The sequence below is a fragment of the Hyperolius riggenbachi genome, chromosome 8, assembly GCF_040937935.1.
Source record: "Hyperolius riggenbachi isolate aHypRig1 chromosome 8, aHypRig1.pri, whole genome shotgun sequence".
Classification (NCBI taxonomy): domain Eukaryota; kingdom Metazoa; phylum Chordata; class Amphibia; order Anura; family Hyperoliidae; genus Hyperolius; species Hyperolius riggenbachi.
Window position 1 is genome coordinate 294,602,442 of NC_090653.1, and position 21,214 is coordinate 294,623,655.

General features: G+C 42.3%; 1 protein-coding gene across 1 annotated transcript in view; it reads right to left on the minus strand.

Moving 5' to 3' along the window:
* The window catches only part of ZBTB43 (zinc finger and BTB domain containing 43), a 39,193-nt gene extending 21,331 nt beyond the window's left edge, over positions 1 to 17,862 (minus strand). Inside the window, exon 1 of the mRNA XM_068249949.1 lies at positions 17,747 to 17,862. The gene's annotated coding sequence lies outside the window, so the exon portion shown is untranslated. The remainder of the gene's footprint in view (positions 1 to 17,746) is intronic.
* Positions 17,863 to 21,214: the final 3,352 nt, after the last annotated feature.

Genomic DNA, 21,214 nt, shown 5'->3' on the forward strand with positions numbered 1-21,214 from the left:
AGTCAGGACTCTGGCTGGGCCACTACAAAATGTTAAAGCGGGATTGTCACTATAAAAATCTAATTTCTGATCTGAGTGTATTACGTGATAAAGATGCTAATCCTACAGTCAAAACTTTTTCTGCTGCTATGGTTTGGAGTTATCACATACTTAAAGGGAACCAGAGACGAAGCACCCTTGTGTATTTTACCATATATATCAGTAAGAAGATTAGAGAAAACACTTAAGGTGGCCATACACTGGTCGATTTGCCATCAGATTCGACCAACAGATAGATCCCTCTCTGATCGAATCTGATCACAGAGGGATCGTATGGCCGCCTTTATTGCAAACAGATTGTGAATCAATTTCAGCCTGAAACCGCTGCTGCCGCGGCGCGAGTCCCCTGGTCCCCGCTGTCTTCTTCTCCGCTCCGGGCTCCAGACCGTTCCTGCAGCTACTGAACTTCCTGTCCAGGGGACATTTAAACAGTAGAGGGCGCTCTACTGTTTAAACTTCGTGCCGGGACAGGAAGTTCTGTGCAGCTGCAGCCGGTTTGGAACCCAGCGCGGAAAGAAGACAGCGGGGACCAGGGGACTCGCGCCGGCCGGAACAGGTAATGTATACCCGCTGTATTGCGTCGGTCGTCGGGCATTCGAACGCCGCTATCGACGCACTCCCAACCCGCCGGCGATCGAGAAAAATCTTCCGCATGGACGGATCGACGGGAACGATCGATTTCGGACGGAAATTGATCGTTCTGTCAGCGGTGTGCGCGGCGATTTCACAGACGATTCGATCAGAGTGATCGAATCGCCCGTATATCGGCGGGAAAATCGTTAGGTGTATGGGCCCCTTAACCCTGCTCTTTGCTTCATCCTCACTGCTAAAAGTGTCTTATCAGCTGTGATAAGAATCCCAGACTGAGCATTCAGTCTGGCTTTGCAGGGAAAAATTATAGCTGAGTCATTATAGCAGAGCCACAAGGGGGCAGGCTTTGGCTTGAAAAGACACCAGAGAAGATAGACTCAGCTATAATCTTTCCGTAGCAAAGCTAGACTGAGTCCTCAGTCGGGGATTCTTATCAGAGGTGATAGCAGTCAGATTAAACAGAGAACAATGAAACAAAGAGCAGATTAGGTGTTTACTGTCATGTTCCCACTGATTTATAAGGTAAAATACAAGAGGGTACTTCATCTCTGGTTCTCTTTAAGAACCACTGGCCCTTTAGTAGTCAGAGCCAAACAGTTGCATGCTGGGGGCTCTTTTTATCTATAATATATTCCTCCTCTTCCATTTACTTCCCTGCCTGGCTGCTTATCTGAAACACGATCCCCTGTTCACTTGTGTTTACAAGCAAGGCTGAGGTGACTCAGCAATTGGAGAAAAGAAAAAAAGTAAAGGGCAAAAATGACATCAGGATTTAGCCTTAACTGTGGGGAAAAGACATGGTTCCCACCAGGAACAGAATTCTCGTCATTTACTATCTAACATTCACTGAAATCAAAACGTGGACAGTACAATACATGTGTTATGTAAGTAGATCAAGTATTTTATTTATCTACTTATATATGTTTTTTCCCTGGCATTGTATGGCTGATCCTACTGCTTTAATGTTGTCTGCTGACCATTTCTTCACCACTTTTGCTGTGTTTTGGGTCATTGTCATGATAAAATGTTCACTGGTGCCCAAGGCCAAGTTTCTCTGCAGACTGCCTGATGTTGTCGTTGAGAATCCTCACGTATTGCTTTTTCATGGCGTCGATTACTGTGATTAGGTTCCCTGGTCCATTGGCTGAAAAACACCCCAAAGCATTAGGTTCCCACCATGTTTGACAGTGAAGATGGTGTTCTTTGGGTTGAAGGCTTCTCCTTTTTACCCCAAATGAAAGAAACATCATTGTGACCAAACAATTCCATTTTTGTTTCATCTGACCATAACACAGAATACCAGAAGTCGTCTTCTTTGTCCAGATGAGCATTTGCACAGGCCAAGCAAGCTTTTGTGTGCCTTATCTGGAGAAGTGGCGTCCTCCTAGGTCTGCATCCGTGGAACCAAGCAGTGTGTAGTGTCCGTTGGATTGTCTGCCTTGAGACATTGCTACCAGCATGGCCCAGATTCACCAGGCTGGACTTAGTGGTGATCCTTGGATTATTTTTCACCTCTCTCACTATCCTCCTGGCCAGCACAGGTGTCACTTTTGGCTTCCGACCACGTCCTCTGAGATTTCCCATAGTACGGAACATCTTGTATTTTTTAATAATACTTTGCACTGTAGCCAGTGGAACTTGAAACCATTTAGAAATGGCCCTTTCCTGACTTGTGAGCAGCCACAATACACAGCCGCAGGTCCTCACTGAGCTCCTTTGTCTTAGCCGTGACTGTCCACAAACCAACTGCAAAGAGCTGCTGTTTTTCACCTGTTGAGTTGATTAAAACAGCTGTTCCCAATTAATCAGGGTAATTAGGATGCTTTAGAACAGCTTGGACTATTTGCAATGGTATAGAACTTTGGATTTTTCCACAGACAGTGACAGATTGTAAAGAGTATGAATAATTTTAGACTGGACACTTATTGCTTAAAGGTAAATAAAAGCTGAGAAATGTTTTTTTCCCTCAATAATACCGCTTGTGAGGTGTGTATATACACTGCAATGAGATGTATAGGGTATATAGGGTTTATATACTGTATATGAGGTGTATAGGATATGTAAGATGTGTATAGACCGTATATGAGGTGTACAGAGTATACAGGTGTATAGAAGGTGTATAGGGTATATAGGGTGTGTATATACACTGCAATGAGGTGTATAGGGTATAGAGGGTTTATATAAACTGTATATGAGGTGTATAGGGTATATAGACTGTATAAGAGGTGTATAGGGTATATAAGGTGTGTATAGACTGTATATAAGGTGTATAGGGTATATAGGGTGTGTATATACACTGCAATGAGATGTATAGGGTATATAGGGTTTATATAGACTGTATATGAGGTGTATAGGGTATGTAAGGTGTGTATAGACTGTATATGAGGTGTATAGAGTATACAGGTGTATAGGGTATATAGGGTGTGTATATACACTGCAATGAGGTGTATAGGGTATAGAGGGTTTATATAGACTGTATACGAGGTGTATAGGGTATATAGGGTGTGTATATATACACTGCAATGAGATGTATAGGGTATATAGGGTGTATATAGACTGTATATGAGGTGTATAGGGTATATAGGGTTTATATAAGGTGTATAGGGTATATAGAGTGTGTACAGAATGTATAGTGTATATAATGTATGAGGCATGGATGGGGACAGGACAGTGGAGCTCACAGGCAGGTGTATGATATATATGTGTATAATGTATTTGAGGTGTATATAGACTGTATATTAGGTGTATAGGATTTAAAGGTGTATATAGACTGTATATGATGTGTGTAGGGTATATAGGGTGTACAGGATCTTCTCAAAAAATTAGCCTTTTATTGTTTTAATATTGATGATTTTGGCATACAGCTCATGAAAACACAAATTTCCTATCTCAAAAAATTAGCATATTTTATCCGACCAATAAAAGAAAAGTGTTTTTAAAACAAAAAAAAGTCAACCTTCAAATAATGATGTTCAGTTATGCACTCAATACTTGGTCGGGAATCCTTTTGCAGAAATGACTGCTTCAATGCGGCGTGGCATGGAGGCAATCAGCCTGTGGCACTGCTCAGGTGTTATGGAGGCCCAGGATGCTTCCATAGCGGCCTTAAGCTCATCCAGAGTGTTGGGTCTTGCGTCTCTCAACTTTCTCACAATATGCTAATTTTTTGAGATCCTGTATATAACAGTTCAAAAAAGGATCGGCACCACACTGTATATGTATTAATTAGCTCTTAAACATTTATTGCATATTAGAAAAAAAAGAGATGACAGGCAGCTGCCAGCTAATTAATACATATACAGTGTGGTGCCGATCGGTTTTTGGACTGTTGTGTTTTGACTCTATGGTACAAAGGCACACACATCAAACTTCTGAGCGTTAAGTGGGTGCTCCTGGATACAGGTTTCTACTATAGACTGCATATGAGGTGTATAAAATATATAGGGTGTATATAAAATATACAGTGTATATAATGTATGAGGTATGGATGGAGGACACGATTGCACAATATGTACAGTGTGTATATAGACTGTATATGAGATGTATAGGGTGTGTATATATACTGTATGAGGTGTATAGGATATATAGGGTGTGTATATATTCTGTATATGAGGTGTATAGGATCTATAGGTGTATATAGACTGTATATGAGGTGTATAGGGTATATAGGGCATGTATATATTCTGTATATGAGATGTATAGGGTATATAGGTGTATATATTCTGTATATGAGGTGTATAGGGTATATAGGGTGCGTATAGAGACTGTTTATGAGGTGTATAGGGTATATAGGGTGCGTATAGAGACTGTATATGAGGTGTATAGGGTAAATAGGGTGTATATATACTGTGTATGAGGTGTATAGGGTATATAGACTGTATATGAGGTATATAGGGTGTGTATAGAATGTATGGTGTATATAATGTATGAGGTATGGATGGAGTACAGGATTGTGGAGCTCACAGGTGGGAGTATAATATGTACAGTATGTATTTAGACTGTATATGAGGTGTAAAGGGTATATAGACTACATATGAGGTGTATAAAATATATAGGGCGTATATAAAATGTACAGTGTATATAATGTATGAGGTATGGATGGAGGACAGGATTGCAGAGCTCACAGGTGGGTGTATAATATGTACAGTATGTATATAGACTGTATATGAGGTGTATAGGGTATATAGACTGTATATGAGGTGTATAGGGTATATAGGTGTATATAGACTGTATATGAGGTGTATAGGGTATATAGGGTGTGTGTATAGACTGTATATGAGGTATATAGGGTGTGTATAGAATGTTTGGTGTATATAATGCATGAGGCATGGATGGGGATTGTGGAGGTCACAGGCGGGTGTATAATATGTACAGTATGTTTATTCACTGCAATGAGATGTATAGGGTATATAGGTGTATATAGACTGTATATGAGGTGTATAGGATATATAGGGTGTGTATATAGACTGTATATGAGGTGTAAAGGGTATATAGACTACATATGAGGTGTATAAAATATATAGGGCGTATATAAAATGTACAGTGTATATAATGTATGAGGTATGGATGGAGGACAGGATTGCAGAGCTCACAGGTGGGTGTATAATATGTACAGTATGTATATAGACTGTATATGAGGTGTATAGGGTATATAGACTGTATATGAGGTGTATAGGGTATATAGGTGTATATAGACTGTATATGAGGTGTATAGGGAATATAGGGTGTGTATATAGACTGTATAGCAGTTGGCTGATGGTGTAATGGTTAAGGGCTCTGCCTCTGACACGGGAGACCAGGGTTCGAATCTCGGCTCTGCCTGTTCAGTAAGCCAGCACTAATTCAGTAGGAGACCTTTGGCAAGTCTCCCTTACACTGCTACTGCCAATAGAGCGCGCCCTAGTGGCTGCTGCTCTGCTCTGGCGCTTTGAGTCCGCAAGGAGAAAAGCGCAATATAAATGTTATTTGTCTTGTTTGTCTTATATGAGGTGTATAGGGTATATAGGGTGTGTGTGTATATAGACTGTATATGAGGTGTATAGGGTATATAGGTGTATATAGACTGTATATGAGGTGTATAGGGTATATAGGGTGTGTATATAGACTGTATATAAGATGTATAGGGTATATAGGGTGTGTATATAGACTGTATATAAGATGTATAGGGTATATAGGGTGTGTATATAGACTGTATATGAGATGTATAGGGTATATAGGTGTATATAGACTGTATATGAGGTGTATAGGGTATATAGGGTGTGTATATAGACTGTATATAAGATGTATAGGGTATACAGGTGTATATAGACTGTATATGAGGTGTATAGGGTATATAGGATGTGTGTATAGACTGTATATGAGGTGTATAGGGTATACAGGTGTATATAGACTGTATATGAGGTGTATAGGGTATATAGGGTGTGTATATAGACTGTATATGAGGTGTATAGGGTATATAGGGTGTGTATATATAGACTGTATATGAGGTGTATAGGGTGTGTATAGAATGTATGGTGTATATAATGTATGAGGCATGGATGGGGATTGTGGAGCTCACAGGCGAGTGTATAATATGTACAGTATGTATATACACTGCAATGAGATGTATAGGGTATATAGGGTGTGTATATAGACTATATATGAGGTGTATAGGGTATATAGGGTGTGTATATAGACTGTATATGAGGTGTTTAGGGTATATAGGGTGTGTATATATAGACTGTATATGAGGTGTATAGGGTATATAGGGTGTGTATATATAGACTGTATATGAGGTGTATAGGGTATATAGGGTGTGTATATAGACTGTATATGAGGTGTATAGGGTATATAGGGTGTGTGTATATATAGACTGTATATGAGGTGTATAGGGTATATAGGGTGTGTATATATAGACTGTATATGAGGTGTATAGGGTATATAGGGTGTGTGTGTATATATATATATATATATATATATATATATATATATATATATATATATATATATATATATATATATATATATATATATATATATATATATATATACTGTATATGAGGTGTATAGGGTATATAGGGTGTGTATATAGACTGTATATGAGGTGTATAGGGTATATAGGGTGTGTGTGTATATAGACTGTATATGAGGTGTATAGGGTATATAGGGTGTGTATATAGACTGTATATGAGGTGTATAGGGTATATAGGGTGTGTATATATAGACTGTATATGAGGTGTATAGGGTATATAGGGTGTGTATATATAGACTGTATATGAGGTGTATAGGGTATATAGGGTGTGTATATATATATATATATATATATATATATATATATATATATATATATATATATATATATATATATATATATATATATATATATAGACTGTATATGAGGTGTATAGGGTATATAGGGTGTGTATATAGACTGTATATGAGGTGTATAGGGTATATAGGGTGTGTGTGTATATAGACTGTATATGAGGTGTATAGGGTATATAGGGTGTGTATATAGACTGTATATGAGGTGTATAGGGTATATAGGGTGTGTATATAGACTGTATATGAGGTGTATAGGGTATATAGGGTGTGTATATATAGACTGTATATGAGGTGTATAGGGTATATAGGGTGTGTATATAGACTATATATGAGGTGTATAGGGTATATATATATATATAGACTGTATATGAGGTGTTTAGGGTATATAGGGTATGTATATAGACTGTATATGAGGTGTATAGGGTATATAGGGTGTGTATATATATATATATATATAGACTGTATATGAGGTGTATAGGGTATATAGGGTGTGTATATAGACTGTATATGAGGTGTATAGGGTATATAGGGTGTGTGTGTATATAGACTGTATATGAGGTGTATAGGGTATATATATAGACTGTATATGAGGTGTATAGGGTATATAGGGTGTGTATATAGACTGTATATGAGGTGTATAGGGTATATAGGGTGTGTGTGTATATAGACTGTATATGAGGTGTATAGGGTATATAGGGTGTGTATATAGACTGTATATGAGATGTATAGGGTATATAGGTGTATATAGACTGTATATGAGGTGTATAGGGTATATAGGGTGTGTATATAGACTGTATATAAGATGTATAGGGTATACAGGTGTATATAGACTGTATATGAGGTGTATAGGGTATATAGGATGTGTGTATAGACTGTATATGAGGTGTATAGGGTGTGTATAGAATGTATGGTGTATATAATGTATGAGGCGTGGATGGGGATTGCGGAGCTCACAGGTGGGTGTATAATATGTACAGTATGTATATAGACTGTATATAGGTGTATAGGGTATACAGGGTGTGTGTGTATATATAGACTGTATATGAGGTGTATAGGGTATATAGGGTGTGTATATAGACTGTATATGAGGTGTATAGGGTATATACAGTCCTGCCATATAATTATTCATGCCCCTGGCACATTTTGACTTAAAGCTACTTTTACTCATCCAGCAAGTAATATTTTTTGACAGGAAATGACATCGGTGTTTCCCAAAAGATAATAAGATGATGTACAAGAGGCATTGTGCTTTATCCCTTATGCTGTATCTTAGATTGTGCACCCTTCAACCTCATGTCTATAGATTTACTTCTTACTAAATAGCCTAACCTCGCACTGCCTGTATATATACTGTATACTTCCCCACCTCTTGTTTCCACCCCATTCCTTTAGATTGTAAGCTCACAAGGGCGGGGCTCTCACCCTTTTGTGTCATGGAATGTTATTAATGTAATTGCTTGCACACTGTTAGACATTTATACATTTTAGTCATCATGTTAAATCAAATTGTAATCAGCAGTGCTGTATCTTGTATCAGTATTCATATCTGATGTATATCATTGTCTGTATCATTATGTATCCCTTGTTTGTTTTCTTACATGGTACAGCGCCAAGGAATATGTTGGCGCTTTATAAATAAATAAATAATAATTGTGAGGGGGAAAAAAAATCTCATCTTTTACTTACATTTGAGCAAAAAGTGTCCAGTCCAAAATTATTCATTCCCTTCACAAACTGTCACAGTCTGTGGGGAAATCCAAAGTTCTTTACTATTCCAAATAGTCCAAGCTGTTCTAAGCATCCTAATTACCCTGATTCATTGGGAACAGCTGTCCTAATCAACTCAACAGGTGAAAAGCAGCAGCTCTGTGCAGTTGGTTTGTAGACAGTCACGGTGAAGGGCCTGTTTCCATTAATAATAATATTAATTGCAGTATTTGTATAGCGCCTTTCTCCTGTCGGACTCAGAGTGCTTGCGAGGCAGCCACTAGAGCGCACTCAGTAGGCAGTAGCAGTGTTAAGGAGACTTGCCCAAGAAGCTCCTTACTGAAATAGGTGCTGGCTTACTGAACAGGCAGAGCCGAGATTTGAACCCAGGTCTCCTGTGTCAGAGGCCAAGCCCATTAGCTGCGGTGCATAGCCGCATCGCACCGCGGGTGTCCTGAGCTCAATGCACGGCAATGGAACAGTTTCCACTGCGTGCGTAGAGTGCGGAGCGATCCGAGAATGTGCAGCGTGCAGCATGCAGCAGACTCTCGCACGGCCGCATCCGCCCGCTGTCCCCTCCGTACACACTGCAGCGGGAGATGCGGAAGTGACGCGGACGCCAGCGGAAGTGATATTATGCTGCATGGCATCACTTTCGCTCATGGAAAAGAGCCCCTCTGGACAAATGAGCTCAGTGAGGACCTGCAGCTGTGCACTGTGGCTGCTCACAAGCAGTGATGGGCTCACGGGTAGAAAAGTATCCAAAGCCGTGATTCTAATGAGGCTTAATTGCCTCGGGTGTGTGCATGGGGGACAGGGGAATAATTACCCACAAGTCCGGGGCGCTTGTATGAGTATCAAGCGCTCGCACGTGTCCAATGGGACGCATTCCACCGCTCAATAATGCGCACTTCCTCCTTCCGGCTGAAGTGCGCAGTATTGAGTGTATAGGGTATATAGGTGTATATATACTGTATATGAGGTGTATAGGGTATATAGGTGTATATAGACTGTATATGAGGTGTATAGGATATATAGGTGTATATAGACTGTATATGAGGTGTATAGGATATATAGGTGTATATAGACTGTATATGAGGTGTATAGGATATATAGGTTTATATAGACTGTATATGAGGTGTATAGGGTATATAGGTGTATATAGACTGTATATGAGGTGTATATGGTATATAGGTGTATATAGACTGTATATGAAGTGTATAGGGTATATAGGTGTATAGGGTATATATGGTGTGTGTAGAATGTATATGAGGTGTATAGAATATATAGGGTGTATATAGAATATATAATGTATGAGGCATGGATGGTGGACAGGATTTTGGCGCTCACAGGTGGATGTATAATATGTACAGTATGTATATAGACTGTATATGAGGTGTATAGGGTGTGCATAGACTGTATATGAGGTGTATAGGGTATATGGACTGTATATGGGTGTATAGGGTATATAGACTCTACAGGGAGTGCAGAATTATTAGGCAAATGAGTATTTTGACCACATCATCCTCTTTATGCATGTTGTCTTACTCCAAGCTGTATAGGCTCGAAAGCCTACTACCAATTAAGCATATTAGGTGATGTGCATCTCTGTAATGAGAAGGGGTGTGGTCTAATGACATCAACACCCTATATCAGGTGTGCATAATTATTAGGCAACTTCCTTTCCTTTGGCAAAATGGGTCAAAAGAAGGACTTGACAGGCTCAGAAAAGTCAAAAATAGTGAGATATCTTGCAGAGGGATGCAGCACTCTTAAAATTGCAAAGCTTCTGAAGCGTGATCATCGAACAATCAAGCGTTTCATTCAAAATAGTCAACAGGGTCGCAAGAAGCATGTGGAAAACCCAAGGCGCAAAATAACTGCCCATGAACTGAGAGAAGTCAAGCGTGTAGCTGCCAAGATGCCACTTGCCACAAGTTTGGCCATATTTCAGAGCTGCAACATCACTGGAGTGCCCAAAAGCACAAGGTGTGCAATACTCAGAAACATGGCCAAGGTAAGAAAGGCTGAAAGACGACCACCACTGAACAAGACACACAAGCTGAAATGTCAAGACTGGGCCAAGAAATATCTCAAGACTGATTTTTCTAAGGTTTTATGGACTGATGAAATGAGAGTGAGTCTTGATGGGCCAGATGGATGAGTTCGTGGCTGGATTGGTAAAGGGCAGAGAGCTCCAGTCCTTCTCAGACGCCAGGTGGAGTACTGGTTTGGGCTGGTATCATCAAAGATGAGCTTGTGGGGCCTTTTCAGGTTGAGGATGGAGTCAAGCTCAACTCCCAGTCCTACTGCCAGTTTTTGGAAGACACCTTCTTCAAGCAGTGGTACAGGAGGAAGTCTGCATCCTTCAAGAAAAACATGATTTTCATGCAGGACAATGCTCCATCACACGCGTCCAAGTACTCCACAGCGTGGCTGGCAAGAAAGGGTATAAAAGAAGAAAAACGAATGACATGGCCTCCTTGTTCACCAGATCTGAACCCCATTGAGAACCTGTGGTCCATCATAAAATGTGAGATTTACAAGGAGGGAAAACAGTACACTTCTCTGAACAGTGTCTGGGAGGCTGTGGTTGCTGCTGCACGCAATGTTGATGGTGAACAGATCAAAACACTGACAGAATCCATGGATGGCAGGCTTTTGAGTGTCCTTGCAAAGAAAGGTGGCCATATTGGTCACTGATTTGTTTTGTTTTGTTTTTGAATGTCAGAAATGTATATTTGTGAATGTTGAGATGTTATATTGGTTTCACTGGTAAAAATAAATAATTGAAATGGGTATATATTTGTTTTTTGTTAAGTTGCCTAATAATTATGCACAGTAATAGTCACCTGCACTCACAGATATCCCCCTAAAATAGCTAAAACTAAAAACTACTTTTAAAAATATTCAGCTTTGATATTAATGAGTTTTTTGGGTTCATTGAGAACATGGTGGTTGTTCAATAATAAAATTATTCCTCAAAAATACAACTTGCCTAATAATTCTGCACTCCCTGTATATGAGGTGTATAGGGTATATTAGACTGTATAGTGCATATAAGGTATGATATATAGATGGGGAACATGGTGTTGGAGCTTACAGGTGGGTGTATAATATGTACAGTATGTATATAGACAGTATATGAGGTGTATATGGCATATAGGTGTATATAGAATGTATAGTGTATATAATGTATGAGGTATGGATGGAGGACAAGCTCACGGGTGTGTGTAATATGTACAGTATGTATAGACTGTATATAAGGTGTATAGAGTGTATAGGGTATATAGACTATATATAGAATGTATAGTGTATATAATCTATGAATGACAAGCTCACAGGTGGGTGTATATCTGCAGTATGTATATAGACTGTATATGAGGTGTATAGGGTATATTTAGACTGTATATGGGGTGTTTATGGTATATAGGTGTGTATAGACTGTATAGTATATATGATGTATGAGGTATGGATGGAGGACACGGTGTTGGAGCATATGTATATATAATATATATAGGTGTATGAGGTCTATATAGCATGTATAGTGAATATAGGTATATGAGGCATGGATGGAGGACAGAATTGTGGAGCTCACAGGCAGGTATAGACTGTATATGAGGTATATAGGGTGTGTATGGTATATAGACTGTATATGAGGTATATAGGGTGCGTATGGGCTGTATATCAGGTGTGTATGGTATATAGGGTGTACATAGACTGTATATAGACTGTATAGGGTATATATAGACTGTATATGAGGTGCATAGGGTATACAGGTGTATATACTGTATATGAGGTATATAGGGTGCGTATGGTATATAGACTGTATATAGACTGTATATGAGGTATATAGGGTGTGTATGGGCTGTATATCAGGTGTGTATGGTATATAGGGTGTACATAGACTGTATATAGATTGTGTATGAGGTGTATAGGGTATATATAGACTGTATATGAGGTGTATAGGGTATACAGGTGTATATAGACTGTATATGAGTTATATAGGGTGTGTATGGGCTGTATATCAGGTGTGTATGTTATATAGGGTGTACATAGACTGTATATAGACTGTATATGAGGTGTATAGAGTATAAAGGCTTATATAGACTGTATATGAGGTGTATATGGTATATAAGATGTATATAGACTGTATATAAGGTGTGTAGGATATAAAGGTGTATATAGACTATATGAGCAGTATAGGGTATACAGGTGTATATAGACTGTATATGAGGTGTATAATGTATAAAGGTGTATATAGACTGTATATGAGTTGTGTAGGGTTTAGAGGGTGTATATAGACTGCATCCTTTTCACTCTGGCCTACCACCCCTCACAAATGCTCTAAACCTACAGCTGAATTCTGGTCCCCTACCATTTGTGTCCTTACCTCTCCCTCTAGATTGTAAGCCTTTGGGCAGGGTCCTCCTCCTTTTGTGTCCTACCTGATCTTGCACCTCCATTACTGTGAACCCATGCTATGCATCTGAGTGAACCTAACTTGCCTAATCTCCATGCTCCATTCAGTGACTGACTAAGCATTACCTTGTACTCATACTGTGCTGTGTGATCTCCATGCCCCCTCCAGTGACTAAGCATTACCTTGTACTCATACTGTGCTGTGTGATCTCCATGCTCCATCCAGTGACTAAGCATTACCTTGTACTCATACTGTGCTGTGTGATCTCCATGCCCCATCCAGTGACTAAGCATTACCTTGTACTCATACTGTGCTGTGTGATCTCCATGCTCCATCCAGTGACTAAGCATTACCTTGTACTCATACTGTGCTGTGTGATCTCCATGCTCCATCCAGTGACTAAGCATTACCTTGTACTCATACTGTGCTGTGTGATCTCCATGCTCCCCTCCAGTGACTAAGCATTACCTTGTACTCATACTGTGCTGTGTGATCTCCATGCTCCATCCAGTGACTAAGCATTACCTGGTACTCATACTGTGCTGTGTGATCTCCATGCTCCATCCAGTGACTAAGCATTACCTTGTACTCATACTGTGCTGTGTGATCTCCATGCTCCATCCAGTGACTAAGCATTACCTGGTACTCATACTGTGCTGTGTGATCTCCATGCTCCATCCAGTGACTAAGCATTACCTGGTACTCATACTGTGCTGCGTGATCTGGTTTGCATGTATTCCTGTATTGTCGTATTGCTGTATGTCACCCCTAAATATTGTCTGTAACCTAAATTAATGTTCAGCGCTGCGTAATATGTTGGCGCTTTATAAATACAATAAATAAATATATAAATAAATAAATAAATGAGGTGTATAGGGTATACAGGTGTGTATAGACTGTATATGAGGTATAGAGGGTGTGTATGGTATATAGACTGTATATGAGGTATATAGGGTACATATGGGCTGTATATCAGGTGTGTATGGTATATAGGGTGTACATAGACTGTATATGAGGTGTATAGGGTATATATATATATAGACTGTATATGAGGGGTATAGGGTATAAAGGCTTATATAGACCGTATATGAGGTGTATAGGGTATACAGGTGTATATAGACTGTATATGAGGTGTATATGGTATAAAAGATGTATATAGACTGTATATAAGGTGTGTAGGATATAAAGGTGTATATAGACTGTATATGAGTTGTGTAGGGTATATAGACTGTATATGAGGTGTATAGGGTATACAGGTGTGTATAGACTGTATATGAGGTGTATAGGGTATACAGGTGTGTATAGACTGTATATGAGGTGCATAGGGTATAAAGGTATACTGTATATGAGGGGTATGGGGTATAAAGGCGTATATAGACCGTATATGAGGTGTATAGGGTATACAGGTGTATATAGACTGTATATGAGGTGTATAGGGTATAAAGGTGTATATAGACTGTATATGAGGTGCATAGGGTATAAAGGTGTGTATAGACTGTATATGAAGTGTATAGGGTATAAAGGTGTATATAGACTGTATATGAGGCGTATAGGGTATACAGGTGTGTATAGACTGTATATGAGGTGTATAGGGTATAAAGGTGTATATAGACTGTATATGAGGTGCATAGGATATAAAAAAAGTGTATATAGACTGTATATGAGGTGTATAGGGTATACAGGTGTATATAGACTGTATATGAGGTGTATAGGGTATAAAGGTGTATATAGACTGTATAGGAGGTGCATAGGGTATAAAGGTGTGTATAGACTGTATATGAGGTGCATAGGGTATAAAGGTGTGTATAGACTGTATATGAGGTGCATAGAGTATAAAGGTGTATATAGACTGTATATGAGGTGCATAGGGTATAAAGGTGTGTATAGACTGTATATGAAGTGCATAGGGTACAAAGGTGTATATAGACTGTATATGAGGCGTATAGGGTATACAGGTGTGTATAGACTGTATATGAGGTGTATAGGTTATAAAGGTGTATATAGACTGTATATGAGGTGCATAGGGTATAAAGGTGTATATAGACTGTATATGAGGTGTATAGGGTATAAAGGTGTATATAGACTGTATATGGGTTGTGTAGGGTATAGAGGGTGTATATAGACTGCATATGAGGCGTATAGGGTATACAGGTGTGTGTATACACTGTATATGAGGTGTATAGGGTATACAGGTGTGTATAGACTGTATATGAGGTGCATAGGGTATAAAGGTGTATATAGACTACATATGAGGTGCATAGGGTATAAAGGTGTATATAGACTACATATGAGGTGCATAGGGTATAAAGATGTATATAGACTGTATATGAGGTATATAGGGTATAAAGGTGTATATAGACTGTATATGGGTTGTGTAGGGTATAGAGGGTGTATATAGACTGCATATGAGGCGTATAGGGTATACAGGTGTGTGTATAGACTGTATATGAGGTGTATAGGGTATACAGGTGTGTATAGACTGTATATGAGGTGCATAGGGTATAAAGGTGTATATAGACTGTATATGATGCATATAGGGTATACAGGTGTGTATAGACTGTATGAGGTGTATAGGGTATAAAGGTGTATATAGACTGTATATGAGGTGCATAGGGTATAAAGGTGTATATAGACTATATGAGGTGCATAGGATATAAAAGTGTAGACTGTATATGAGGTGTATAGGATATACAGGTGTATATAGACTGTATATGAGGTGTATAAGGTATAAAGGTGTATATAGACTGTATATGAGGTGCATAGGGTATAAAGGTGTATATAGACTATATATGAGGTGTATAGGGTATAAAGGTGTGTATAGACTGTATATGAGGTGCATAGGGTATAAAGGTGTATATAGACTATATATGAGGTGTATAGGGTATAAAGGTGTGTATAGACTGTATATGAGGTGCATAGGGTATAAAGGTGTATATAGACTGTATATGAGGTGTATAAGGTATAAAGGTGTATATAGACTGTATATGAGGTGCATAGGGTATAAAGGTGTATATAGACTATATATGAGGTGTATAGGGTATAAAGGTGTGTATAGACTGTATATGAGGTGCATAGGGTATAAAGGTGTATATAGACTATATATGAGGTGTATAGGGTATAAAGGTGTGTATAGACTGTATATGAGGTGCATAGGGTATAAAGGTGTATATAGACTGTATATGAGGTGCATACGGTATAAAGGTGTATATAGACTGTATATGAGGTGTATAGGTTATAAAGGTGTATATAGACTGTATATGAGGTGCATACGGTATAAAGGTGTATATAGACTGTATATGAGGTGTATAGGGTATACAGGTGTATATAGACTGTATATGAGGTGTATAGGGTATAAAGGTGTATATCAGGCCTGAACGAGTTTAGGAAAAAATTGAATTGAGCGATTTCTGCCTGAAATTGCGATTTAGATTAAATTCATGATTTCCTTCAAATCAAGCTTTGTTCCCCCTCGTTGCCCGTTTGTTCTCCCTCTGTCCCCGTCTCTCTTTATGCCCCCTTTGCCTCCTCTGGGTCTCTCTTTCCCCCTTTGTGTCTCTGTGCCCACTTTATTTCTTTCTGTCTTTCTCTGTGTCTCGTCTCTTTTTGTGCTCCCTCTGTGTGTCCTGAGTCTCTCTCTGTGCCCGCTCTTTGTCTCTCTCTGCCTCCTCTGTCCCACAAGCTGCATCAGTTCTGGACATAGCTTCCAGCACGAGTCCAGCGATGCCTGTCTATCCACTTCGACTCTTGCAGGCTCTAATGCACGGCATACTTCTTGTATGTCATGTGACATACAGGAACCCAGAGTTTTGCCAAGCACAAGAGCCGGCAGACGGCGATAGAGGACAGACAGCGTTTCAACTTGTGCGGAAAGTATGTCCAACACTGCAGGCCTCACACGCCAGGACTTTGGGGAAGTTCAAAGCCACTTCTTCAAACTTCCCCATGGGGAAATGACGGGATCGCGATAATTTCCGCTTTGACGATTCCGAAATTGTGATCTTGGGGATTGCGATTTCGATTTAAATTCGATTTATCTTTCAGGCCTAGTGTATATAGACTCTGTATATGAGGTGCATAGGGTATACAGGTGTATATAGACTGTATATGAGGTGCATAGGATATACAGGTGTATATAGACTGCATATGAGGTGTATATAGCATGTATAGAGTATATAATGTATGAGGCATGGATGGAGAACGCAATTGCGCAGCTCACAGGCGGGTGTATGTTATATATGATATATATAGGTGTATAATGTATAGGAGGTGTATATAAGGAGTGTACAGTATACAATAGATATATGAGGCATGTATAGGGGATATAATAATAGGCATGTAATAGGGATGGAGAACGCAATTGCGCAGCTCACAGGCGGGTGTATGTTATATATGATATATATAGGTGTATAATGTATAGGAGGTGTATATAAGGAGTGTACAGTATCTAATAGATATATGAGGCATGTATAGGGGATATAATAGGCATGTAATAGAGATGGAGAACGGGATTGCGCAGCTCACAGGCGGGTGTATGTTATATATGATATATATAGGTGTATAGGAGTAAACAGTGTATATAATAGGTATAGGAGGTGTATATAGGGTGGGTATAGCATGTACAGTGGATGTAATAGGTATATGCGGCATGTAATGGGGATGGGAGGACGAGATTGCGCAGCTCACAGGCGGCGGGTGTAGCCGGCCTCGCACATCCGGGTCTCGGGTCACATCTCCGCCCGGCCAGCCTCTCCTCCGCCACCGGAAGTGCTCACATCGCTCTCAGGTCGCGTCTGACAGACCACTTCCTGCTCGCGCTATACTGCCCCGCCTCTTCCATAGAGAAGCCAGCCAATCGACGGCCGCTGCTTCCTGTAACTCCGCCCTCACACCCCCCGACTCCTCCTCCGCCACACCTACCCTGCCGGAGCCGCCCGTTCCAGTCAGCAGCCCGCGAGCCCCTAGTTGCCCTGGAAACGGCTCCAGTCTCGCTCCATGTGTCCAGGAAGGGGGCGGGGTCGCTTCCCTCTTATTATTATTATTACTATATTATACGAAAGGAGATGTTAATGAGATGCTAATATTTCAAACGTTATGCAAATTTCATGCAAATTGTGTACAGCTCTGAATCGGATTAATTGAAACACAGAGAAAGTTTAACCTCTTCACCCCCAACCAGACTAATGTCACCTGTCAGCTCCTCCCTATCAGAGTCAGGATCCTGTTATTTCACCAAGCAGCAAGACTGGGGGGGTCATGGCCGGAATTGTGTCATCATGTAACGCCGGGCTCCACTACAAGATAGGACACACTATATTCTATGGAGGTTCACTTAAAGGACCTCTTTTGCCAAAATCTTAACATTTTAAATATATTTTATATATGGGCGGAGCGTAACTGTAACCCCAAAGCAGCAACTATAGCCAACTATGACCATTAAATAATAAATGCAGCAACAGTTACCCTCGGACACCAGAAAATAAACGCAACGTGGGCAACATGTCAGCAAAAAAAAAAAAAAAAAAAGAATGTACTCACCTGACAGAAGTCCCCTCACCCGGCCGGCCTCTGGTGTGCAGCTCCCAGGGAGATATTGCGCCTCCAATCTCCCGCGCTGACAGACAGGAAGATGGCGCCCGAAGCCCTGTACTGCAGACACAAATAGTCTCCAGTACAGGGCTTCGGACGCCATCTTCCCGTAGCTCTGCTCTGCCTGCGGGGAGACTATGCAGGCTCAGGCTGTAGCGGTGCTGCGGGCTATGAACAGGCGCAGTATCTATTAGACGCTGCGCCCAGTTCATACAATAGTACAGTGGCCAGAGTCCCGAGGCCGGGACGTCCCGCAGCTTAAAGCGGGACGTTTCCCGGGACCTCATGCAGCCTGGGACAGGGGACCCCGAATCCAGGATCTGTCCTGGGTAAAGCGGGACGTCTGGTCATCGTATGTAAACCTATACAAATAAGCAGTACGTTTCTTCCACAGTAAAATGAGACATAAATGGCTTTTCTCCTATGTTGCTGTCACTTACAGTAAGTAGTAGAAATCTGACATTACTGACAGATTTTGGACTAGCCCATCTTCTCATAGGGGGGTCACTGATCACGGTCATGTCCATTCATTACACCTGAGATGACACACAAAAATAATTCATACATATCTGGGGCTTCCTCCAGCCCCCTCTGGCCTGATCGCTCCCTCGGTGCCATACTCCACCTCCTGGATCTGCTGTAAGGGCTCTTGGTATCTTCGGCCAGTCAGGGTCAGTCAGCGCACGTGCAGTGCGCTCCCCGTTTCACTCCCGGGAAAGTTCTGCACATGCGCAGTAGTACTACATAGATGCAGAGAGCTCCCAGCAGTAGAAGCACGGCGGGGCAGGCGGGCATGGCTGGGCCGCACATGTGCAGTAGTACTACGTAGATGCAGAGAGCTCCCAGCAGTAGGAGCGCGGCGGGGCAGGCGTGCATGGCTGGGCCGCACATGTGCAGTAGTACTACGTAGATGCAGAGAGCTCCCAGCAGTAGGAGCGCGGCGGGGCAGGCGGGCATGGCTGGGCCGCACATGCGCAGTAGTACTACGTAGATGCAGAGAGCTCCCAGCAGTAGGAGCGCGCCGGGGCAGGCCTGCATGGCTGGGCCGCACATGTGCAGTAGTACTATGTAGATGCAGAGAGCTCCCAGCAGTAGGAGCGTGGCGGGGCAGGCCTGCATGGCTGGGCTGCACATGTGCAGTAGTGCTACGTAGATGCAGAGAGCTCCCAGCAGTAGGAGCGCGCCGGGGCAGGCCTGCATGGCTGGGCCGCACATGTGCAGTAGTACTACGTAGATGCAGAGAGCTCCCAGCAGTAGGAGCGCGGCGGGGCAGGCGTACATGGCTGGGCCGCACATGTGCAGTAGTACTACGTAGATGCAGAGAGCTCCCAGCAGTAGGAGCGCGGCGGGGCAGGCGTGCATGGCTGGGCCGCACATGCGCAGTAGTACTACGTAGATGCAGAGAGCTCCCAGCAGTAGGAGCGCGGCGGGGCAGGCGTGCATGGCTGGGCCGCACATGTGCAGTAGTACTACTAGATGCAGAGAGCTCCCAGCAGTAGGAGCGCGGCGGGGCAGGCCTGCATGGCTGGGCCGCACATGTGCAGTAGTACTACGTAGATGCAGAGAGCTCCCAGCAGTAGGAGCGCGGCGGGGCAGGCGTGCATGGCTGGGCCGCACATGCGCAGTAGTACTAAGTAGATGCAGAGAGCTCCCAGCAGTAGGAGCGCGGCGGGGCAGGCCTGCATGGCTGGGCCGCACATGCGCAGTAGTACTACGTAGATGCAAAGAGCTCCCAGCAGTCGGAGCGCGGCGGTGCAGGCGTGCATGGCTGGGCCGCACATGTGCAGTAGTACTACGTAGATGCAAAGAGCTCCCAGCAGTAGGAGCGCGGCGGGGCAGGCCTGCATGGCTGGGCCGCACATGTGCAGTAGTACTACGTAGATGCAGAGAGCTCCCAGCAGTAGGAGCGCGGCGGGGCAGGCCTGCATGGCTGGGCCGCACATGCGCAGTAGTGCTACGTAGATGCAAAGAGCTCCCAGCAGTAGGAGCGCGGCGGGGCAGGCCTGCATGGCTGGGCCGCACATGCGCAGTAGTACTACGTAGATGTAGAGAGCTCCCAGCAGTCGGAGCGCGGCGGGGCAGGCCTGCATGGCTGGGCCGCACATGTGCAGTAGTACTACGTAGATGTAGAGAGCTCCCAGCAGTCGGAGCGCGGCGGGGCAGGCCTGCATGGCTGGGCCGCACATGTGCAGTAGTACTACGTAGATGCAGAGAGCTCGCAGCAGTAGGAGCGCGGCGGGGCAGGCGTGCATGGCTGGGCCGCACATGTGCAGTAGTACTACATAGATGCAGAGAGCGCCCAGCAGTAGGAGCGCGGCGGGGCAGGCGTGCATGGCTGGGCTGCACATGTGCAGTAGTACTACGTAGATGCAGAGAGCTCCCAGCAGTAGGAGCGCGGCGGGGCAGGCGTGCATGGCTGGGCCTCACATGTGCAGTAGTACTACGTAGATGCAGAGAGCTCCCAGCAGTCGGAGCGCGGCGGGGCAGGCCTGCATGGCTGGGCCGCACATGTGCAGTAGTACTACGTAGATGCAGAGAGCTCCCAGCAGTAGGAGCGCGGCGGGG